Here is a 9,991-nt window from a genome sequence, read left to right on the forward strand (position 1 = left end):
TTGTTTCCGGGTAGAGAGAAAAAGTCATGGTTGCACCATTACTACAGTGAAAACGCCTGGCTTCTAGTCCAACCAGGTTACAAGATCTGACCCATATTACAGGCACAACATTTTTATCTTCCTATAGCGGATCGCCGAGACTGCATTTTACATTCATAAACCATGTGGGCCTTCTAAAACTACTCACGGGTCGTTAACCATGTTTGCACTTTGTTAAGTCATGTTACGTCATTGGCTAGCTAGCTAACAACCTGGTAACTTTACCAGTATATCTAAACATCAGGGGGCACAGAAAGAAATGAAAAGGGAAAGGAAAAAGTGATTTTCTCTTCAGGAGATCAATGATCATCGATAGGAATGAATGACAGATCTCTTGCCTGTCATCACAAACCTGACACTTTTAAAGAGAGTTTACAATTTTCTATGTAATGCATCTCAATGGGAATATAGTGCTTTTACACAATGTAGAAACCCAATATTTCACAAATTATTTTCAAAAAGTAGATAGAAACCATATACGCCCAATTAGTGTAGCAAGGTATACCGAAACATTACTTTCCCCCTCCTAGAACATGAAAAACGGTTCGGTACTAGAATGTGTTATTTTTTTCAATACTTTGTCAAATGTGTCTCACGGATCAAGCCTGTCTATCAGCGCAGCCGACCCCTTATTATAGCGCACCGTGCCTGGTCCACTTACTCATTGCTATCCTGCACTGGGAGTCTGGCATACATCATGTTAGCTCCCAGCTCATGCTGCACAGAAGTTAACACACTCGAATAATGCGACACGGCATGTAGACATTTTGAAACTTAACTTTTCGCAAAACCATGTCCATACAGGTTAGAACACTTTATAATGCAATTAGATAGCGGTAGCTTCCAGCTTTGTAGGCTAACTTTCCTTGCAAGCTGACAGCTAACGCTAACATCAATTCACTACCCTAGTACATAACGCAAAATATGCTTATTTCAAAGCTGATTGCCACCAATAACATTATTCACTTATTTGGCCTCTCTCACATCTCTCCCAAATGTTATCTATTGTCGCAAACTTTTTTATTATCATTTTTTGCCTCGTAAACTGGCCCCCTAATGACATCATTGGTTAAAAGAGACGGCACACATTTTTTATAAAACAAGCTACTTTCACGCTATTGTTGTTGATCAGTACAATAAAATAAGTCCCAAATGGAAGGGACTGCAAATGAATTACTTAAAAGTCATAGTGTGATTTTCTGGATTGTTGTTTTAGATTCCGTCTCTCACAGTTGAAGTGTACCTATGATAAATTACAGACCTCTACATGCTTTGTAAGTAGGAAAACCTGCAAAATCGGCAGTGTATCAAATACTTGTTCTCCCCACTGTATGCATTCACCTTAGGGCTGGGCGATAAGGCCTAAAAATCATATCCATTTTTTCAAACTTATGGCCGATATCACGATACATCTAATTATACATTTTGTATATGTTCTCTAAATAAAGCTTTGTTGCACAATTAAAGGGTAAATTATACCTAGGCTAAAGACAAACCTTCCACAACCATAAGACCCACTAATACTTTCATTAATTCATCAAAATATTTGAACCTGCTTTTTCTGCAATAACCACTGATCTGGCTTTCAAGTTAGTCTATGGAACGTTATATATATATATATATATATTTTTTTATATATATATCAGAACCATGTACATCCACTAATAATGACCAACTTCTTGTAGCAGGCATTATAGAAAATTAACACAGGTCTCAAACAATATCTCAGGCACAAGCCCACGTGCTAGTGAGTAGCCAGCTAATCTTTATATTTCAAGTCTAGTCAACTCGGATCTATTTGCTTGCTACCAAGGTAGAACTGTTATGAATAGACCCTCCTGTCCGTCACCAACTGTTTGAACAACATAGCCTGTTCACTTTGTTAATATATTGAAATCAAGTGGCCTTCCTGGATAAGATGCTTATTTCTCAGAATGAAAACAAGTTGCCTATTCCCGATTTAAATTAGTCTTTATGATCATTGCACATTCATAAAAACGGACTATACCGCTAGCACATAAGTCTGTGGCTAAAATGCTGCTAGCGGTACTTGGTATCACAATGCCGCGCACGACAGAAACTTCCCACACGTACATTGATACTCTCATTTTAATAGGGTCTGTCCTACATTTTGGGAGTTGAGACAAAGATTATCATTAGAAACGTTGAGGTGCTCATCTATCACAGTACACTAACGTCTCTAAGCGTTTCAGTGTCAATATAACTGATTCTGTTGGAACAAACCTCAAATGGAAATAGAGTTTAAACTGCTTATTGTCAGAGGAAGAAGTTATCTTTCACCTTTGTTGCAAGTGGCAGGGGGAGGGGCTTGGTGTCTGTGTGCGAGTGGGAAGGTACACAGTGTACACAGTACAGAAGGAACGAAGGAGACGAGACCAAAAAGAGATAGAACACTCATAAAAACCTTGATTCTTGTGATACAGCCATTTGGAACATCGCTTCTAAAACAAATTTGAAATAATAAAATGCAATTGATATATTGCCCAGCCCTACCTGGAATCACTAATTATTAAATTAAAACAAAATACCCTTTTGGGTGGATTCTTCTTGTTCGGTTTACTGGTTGAAAGGTTGCTGAGATTATATTTGGTTATCAATGCAAAATAACCTACTTTGATGAACAGCCTATAGATCAGATCAAAAGAACCAAGTGACAACACTGCCCGATAGCTGCGGAAGGTATGATATGGCGCGTCTCAATTTTCAGGTAGTACAAAAGTAAGTAGAATGTCGGTCGGAAAACGACATTGCAACACCACGCAACGTTCCGAATGCATCTCATCTTGCAGTAAGTTTAAATTGAGGCGAATGCTCATGATAATCTTTAGTCTAGTTTGCTCATCTATTAGCACTGATCAAAACATTTTGCAAGCATGTTAGCTATGTAGCCCAGTATTAAAAAAGGGGGATTATTTTGCTCTTGGTCAAGCCTATATCTTGACCAATTGTCTGATTTTGTGTCACTGAATCTCCGTCTGTAGGCCAGAGTATGTGAACGGAGCTGGCGCGAGGAGCGTGCCCAATTTCACTGGAGTGTGGAGCGAGATTCCCAAAGGCGGGAGTGTCGCTCCAATAGCGCTCACTTCAGGAGATCAGGGCATGCGCGGCCCAGCATGCATTTGTAGTTTACTTGCGTGCTGGCATTGCCCCTTGCTTTAGCTACTGTCATGGAGTTAGCTAAATATTTTCATAAAGAAACTGATAAAACACACAGGTGCTAAATCAAGGTGACTTACAAAGATGAGGACAAAGAGCAAGAGGGAGTGCGGTGATGTAGAGTCCACAACTAAAGAAGCATTGTGGAATATGAAAAGAAACGTATCCCAAAAGCATGGTGTACTTACTACGTGCACATGCTAAAAGAAAGGACCGAGGTGGGTAGATAAGTGTCATCGTAGCAAAGTATTTATAACCAAAAAATATTTTATTTTTACTTTAAAAACTAAACATTTCATTCAGTGTTGTTCTATTATCTATTCAATAGGCCCTAATTGATTTTGGCCCAATAGCCTGAAGCCACAGACTGGCCAAACTCGTGTTTCAAAGAATTTACTCAAAGGCACAAAGTAATTTTTCCATTTCATTTGTATTTAATTCTAGGTCACAGTCTATAGGTGCAATTTATAGAATATAATGATTTAATAAAACAAAATGTTGAAATGCTGACTGCTTTATGTCTCTACCAGCCTACTGTGTCACACTCGCAAATCCTTCACAATGCATTTCTTTGTAGGCTATAGCCTTAAAATAATATAGCCTAAATCCTTTATTTTTCATTCCTTCTTAGGCTCCCTGTTTGGCTCCTGACCTATCTAGTGTGTTTATATTATGTTTAATATGACATGTAGCCTATTTGAAATGTCCGCTTCTTACATTCACCTTTATTCAAATACTTTTCATTCAAATCCATATGGTTTGGTTTCAATACTTAAAAATCAACTGGTAGGTCCAGGTAGTCACTAAAATAGATGGGTATTGGTTAAATTGTGATTTTAATGAATGTACCGAATTTGGAGTTGCATTTTTTTCTTCTTCCTGTGAACACTGAGGGTTTCTTTGCGGAGCGGTTGGAAAGAACATGAAGTGCTGGAGCGGGTGCACTGCTCATGGAGCGGGATTTCCAACTCTGCTCACATGCTCTCGGCTGTAGGCAAATTTGGTTATTTTACCACTGGCTGGGCAAACAAGTGGAGGTGGTAGCTCATGTATTTGTTTGCTAAATCTATCAGACACATTCAGCATGTTATAACGTAGCATAAATCAAGTGTATTATTTTGCTATTGACTCAAGCATAGGTAACTCGAAAAACCAGCGGAGGTTGTGTAATATGAACACGAAACTCATTTCCTGTGGGTATCATGATGAGGATAGTCCCAAATTAACACCATACGCCTGCTCCCTACTAAGCGTAGAATCTACACCCAGGTGTAACTCATAGAAGGGCTTACTCCCAGGTGGAGTAACAGGTATAATTTTTCAAGTCCGGCGTATAGTGAATTTTACGTTGGATGTAACGACCCAATTACGACCAACTGGTGCAACAGGCACCAGAGCACTAGTGGAGGAGGTCCATTTTCCAACAGTCGCCTCATTGTTTAGGGCTGGTTAAGTACTGCCAGTACTTCAACAAATACTGATTTGTGAGTGTCCTTCATCGTCTAACAGTAAAAGCACAATACTACAAAAGGCACTATTGTATTGACATGCCTTGAGGCATCGTACATACACTATGGAAAATGCATTTTAGAAAATGTGATTTTAAGATATTGCTAGCTGTTCCTGTTCAACCAACTCCGGGGAAGTAGATAAAATGCTTCATTGCCAAAATCTCGAACTATCCCTTTAATATGGAGGGAATTTGCAGTCATTGGAGCTAGGGCTGTGGCCGTCGTGAAATTTAAATCAGCCGGTGATTGACAAGCAAATAACTGCCGGTCTCATGGTAATTGACCGTTAATTAACATGCACATTTAGCATCTCCTGGCTTCCACACATCCTACAAACCACTGATGCAGACCTTTGGAACATCTACATTTTAAAAAGTCTAACAAAACTATGTAATATAGCCTACACCTTCACAATAAATCAATTATATATTTTAGACATGTTTAAAGAAAAATTATATGAAGAAAATGTAGTCTATTTCATAAGAACAGAATAGCATACTCGGAGTTCCTTATGTTAGGTCCTGATCTGGCTATGCCATATGGCTGTGGGCTACAGTAGCTCATTTAGGAAACACAATTTGCTTAGAATTCCGTGGCACTGTATTACTTTATAGTATGAAGAATACAATTGAACAAAGCTGAATAAAATAAAGGATATTTTCTCCAAATGATTTGCGGGAGTGTGCACGTGGCTATTCTGTGTTGAGCGGTTAACAAAAAAAATAGGTAGACCTATATGCTAAGAGTTCTTAATGTAACTTTAGTTGTTCTACAAGAGTTGGCCTATACATTTAGATTTTTAATACATGCAACTAATGAGGATTTGAAAAAAAGTTGTTTGAAAGGCATTTTTTGAGAAGGCTGTACACACGTCAGTCTCTCATTCACAATTATTGTATTTTTTACCCATTTCTCTCCCCAATTGGTAGTTACAGTCTTGTCCAATCGCGGCAACTCCCGTACGGACTCGGGAGAGGCGAAGGACAAGAGCCGTGCGTCCTCCGAAACACAACCCTGCACTGCTTCTTAACACAATGCTCGCTTAACCTGGAAGCCAGCCGCACCAATGTGTCGGAGGAAACACTGTACACCTGGCGACAGTGTCAGTGTGCCTGGCCCACGACAGGAGCCACTTGAGCGCGATGGGACAAGGACAACCCAGCCGGCCAAACCCTCCCCTAACCGGACGACGCTGTGCCAATTGTGCACCGCCTTGCCAATTGTGCAACGCTGTGCCAATTGTGATGCAGTGCCTTAGACCACTGGTCCACTCGAGAGGCCCCTCTCATTCACAATTTGACAAGCACTTGATAATGCCTCGAATTTCCCGGCAGCATCCCCTTTGTGTGGCTGTAATGACGCCTAAAAAAATCCATGCCTTTTGCGGCCATTGGCCGTTGTGCCTTTGGGCTAAATATAATAATTCCCTTCTCCTCGAGTGCTGCGTGCTCTGAAGCACCTCTCACTCACATGGCTCTCCATCATGTGATTGGGTCTTTCTCACAGGCTACAAGTGAAGACAGACATCGCAGACGCAACTGCACGTGTCCTTATCCAAATGCACGTGTCCACATTTACATTTCATCAGCCAACATGAGTAGGCCTGACAAACAGCAAAAGCACTAGCCTATGTCAATCTACTATCCCCCATTGTACAAAAGTCAACCTATTCTATTCTGTGCGAGAAATAAATATTCCAAACATAGTCTGGGACAGTTGTGGGATGCAATAGATCCCAAATTAATACATCCACTAGCATCAAAAACCCTTTATTTTTTACGCAATGAGGATGATGCAACAGATCAGAACATTTAGCTTAAAATATCGATAGCCTAATAGTTTATTTCTTCACATTATAAGCGCAGCAAAGCGCACACAGCAGCAGGCTTTAAGAGCAAATGTTCCATTAACAGGAAAACACCATTATCAAAAGTGACCGCAAATGCGATTTACATGTAATGCTTTAATTATAAAGTTGCATTTTAATGGTGAACATTTTCTTCCCCAAACTTGAAACTCACTCACTGCTTATGTATGTCAGTTAGGCTCTACACCCCTTGTAAAGTGGATTCATGTGCTTAATTTTAAGAAGTTATTTGGCCACTTTTGAAGTTGTGATACGGTTTGTATCAAAACATATAGGCCTAAGGGCTAGGCTACATGAGGTGTGCGACTAGAATTAAATAAAAAAAATAAAAAATGTTTTTACATTGATGCCCAGAGTAAGGCAAGAAACATTCACAAGTGATAGGCTAATATGGTCACCCATCAGACTATTCTTGATTTAAGCTCATCTTTACATATATTATTTTGATTTAGAATGGACCATTACCATGCACCTGTCTCCAAACAGGGGCAGAGGACAAATACACCTACACACTTAAATAGCAAATGGAGGAGGCTTTTCCCATGGTTCATTGTCATGCCAGCCAGGTAGGCTATACCAGATAGAAAGCATGCAGAAAATATATATTTTAAAATAAGTGTTGTAGTTGAGTCCCGATTTTCATGGCACAACCATTGGCGACTCAACTTCTCCTGACTTGGATTTGCACGTTGACTGGATAGGCTCTTATGAGAAGCAAAACATTAGCTAAACTGTGCACATAGCAGTGAGGGTTCTGTTCTCAGAAGTGGGAAGGACGTGCCACAGCCTACATCAACTGGTGAGCTGTAACCACCAGTCAACCATTTAGTTTTGACTGGTTAAGAAACACTGCTTTACAAAATTTCAAACAATACCAGTATTGCGTTTAATAGTAAAACAGTCTAGCTATGTCTCTCTCCCCTTGAGTATAGACGGGTTGGTTGTTTGGCAACAAAACCAACGCGTGCGCAACTATGGAGCAAAACAGACCGGGTTGGCTTAGCTTGTTGACATGTAAACTTTATTTGTTTTCCAATGTTTATTTAAAACATAAATAAAGTTGCACAATGAGCACGTCAAAAATACATCAGTTGATGGTTAGCTAGCTAGCGAATTTTTGCATAGACATGACAATCAAAACAAGACGTGGTATCAAGAACAAGAAAAAACGAACTGAAACGAGTCACTTATAATTCCCCAGTTTCTTGTCATTGTTGTTTGCTATCCAGAATCACAACACAGGGCATTCTGTCCTATTGAAGAGTGCGCATAGTTTGACGTTCTCAGCTAACCTGTCTATAAAATAAAGTAGGCTGGTACTTGGACTTCTGCCAAAGGGACTCGACCACAACACTGGAAAAAAAGCGAACATTGTTATAGGCTAATATTTGAGCCAAACAAAACCGCACTAGCCATGGCAAAATGAATATTTTCTTTACGCAGCCAATATACATTTCTAGTAACGTTAGGTAGTAGAGAGTTAGTTTAAACTTCCTCCTCCAATGAATTCTGGAGGTCAAAATAATGTCTACCAAATCGGTTCATTTTTAAACGTTGAGAAGACGTTACTTTTTTTGCTAACATACTGTATGGTCCCTGGACTGGGCAAGAAGAGAAAAAAAATATATCTATATAATTTTTCAGCTAATGGGCAAAGATGCCTTTCGTGTCTACAAATCAATAAGAACACTGACAGCAGTAATTTAGATAATTCCTGACGCTCTACTTTGGACATTACAAGTTCTTGCGCTATAATTCAACATTTGTACCTAGCTGACTAATAAATCTACCTACAGTAACACTTTTAGCTACCCTCTTGACACATAGCCAACAAGCTAGACTACGTCGGTTAATTCATTTGGCTAACTAACCAGGTAGTTAAATTAATGAACTAGCCAACTAAGTTAGGTAGCTACCTTTGGTGGAAGCTGGCGAGCCAAGGGTACATTGCTAGCTACAGTAATTTAGCGGCATAGAATCTAATGTTACATTCATTTGTATCTAGTTAGCTAATTACACACTGATCCTAGCATCGGCTTTAGCTAAGAATAGCATTTACCGAAGGGCGAAAACAGGAGCTAATCCACGTAGCAGGCTTAGCTAATCAATTGAGTTTACCACGCAATTTGCATGGGCAACAGAAAACCATATCTAGCTATAATGGCAAGTTACTGTCGTTACCCGACTCAAAGGTTGCAAGACGATAGCAAAAGACACGTACCGACAACATGTGTGCCTGGTTCCAATGAAATTCCAGTGTATTATTTACACGAGAGAAAAGTTATTCCTGTTCATTTCCTCACCTCTTTTCGGTGCAATTCTGTGTTACTTCACAGCCCGTGGTATATTAATGCCCATCCCCCCTCCACATTTGGGTGATGCTGAGAAAGTTCCTGTTTTTCCACCTTTTCCTTTCTTCCCCTACTACGTTATTAGCAGGCTAGCTATTTCCTCGCGCACGCTCTGTATTTATATTCGCGTCCCTCTGCCGGCCCTCACTCCGGTTTGCTTTGTTTCCTTGTTCCTTCCCGAGTCCAGTCGGATACACTGCACACAGGCGCTTGGACTTGAAATAGGGGAAAGGACAACACAGCCCTTCGGTTGCCCGACTTGCAATTGGCTCTACACTTCAGCCTGGATGTACAGCGAATGTAAGCAGAATCTGAATCCCGCCACAAGCAGCCAATCACACAACACTCTGTACTGTCTTCATTTGCAAACCAGACTCTCTTCAAGATAACAAAGCCAGACCAGGTAAGGGCTGCATGTTGTCAAGCCTATAGCACTGCAGTAGTTTAAACATATTTGGACACGTTTCATTTACATGTCACGTGGTTCTGAAACATTGGTTTTACTATATTGTACACGGAACAAAAATATAAACGCAACATGTGAAGTGTTGGTCCCATGTTTCATGAGCTGAAACAAAACATCCCAGAAATGTTCCATACACACATCTTATTTCTCTCTAATTTTGTGCACAAATTTATTTACGTCTCTGTTAGTGAACATTTCTCATTTGCCAAGATAATCCATCCACCTGATAGGTGTGGCATATCAAGAAGCGGATTAAACAGCATGATCATTACACAGGTGCACCTTGTGCTGGGGGAAATAAAAGGACACTAAAATGTGCATTTTTGTCACACTACACAATGCCAAAGATGTCTCAAGTTTTGAGGGAGTGTGCAATTGGCATGCTGACTGCAGGAATGTCCGCACCTCTCTGGTTCAGAGGGATTGGGTTAAATGCGGAAGACTGTTCAATGCATTCAGTTGTACAACTGGCTAGGCATCCCCCTTTATGTTTTAATTTTTTCACCAGAGTTGTTGCCAGAGAATTGAATGTTAATTTCTTTACCATAAACCGCCTCAAAGTAATTTTTGATTATTTGGC

General features: G+C 40.0%; 1 protein-coding gene across 2 annotated transcripts in view; it reads right to left on the reverse strand.

Annotated features, from left to right (window-relative positions):
- Positions 1-9,269, reverse strand: part of dlg3 (discs, large homolog 3 (Drosophila)) — a 31,935-nt gene extending 22,666 nt beyond the window's left edge. Inside the window, exon 1 of one of the 2 annotated variants that reach the window (XM_038993863.1) lies at positions 8,898-9,269. The gene's annotated coding sequence lies outside the window, so the exon portion shown is untranslated. Of the gene's footprint in view, positions 1-8,815 lie in introns of both variants that reach the window. The other variant, XM_038993865.1, reaches the window with a different exon arrangement.
- Between the last annotated feature and the right edge of the window lie 722 nt (positions 9,270-9,991).

Source organism: Salvelinus namaycush, chromosome 5, assembly GCF_016432855.1.
Source record: "Salvelinus namaycush isolate Seneca chromosome 5, SaNama_1.0, whole genome shotgun sequence".
In the NCBI taxonomy this organism is placed as follows: domain Eukaryota; kingdom Metazoa; phylum Chordata; class Actinopteri; order Salmoniformes; family Salmonidae; genus Salvelinus; species Salvelinus namaycush.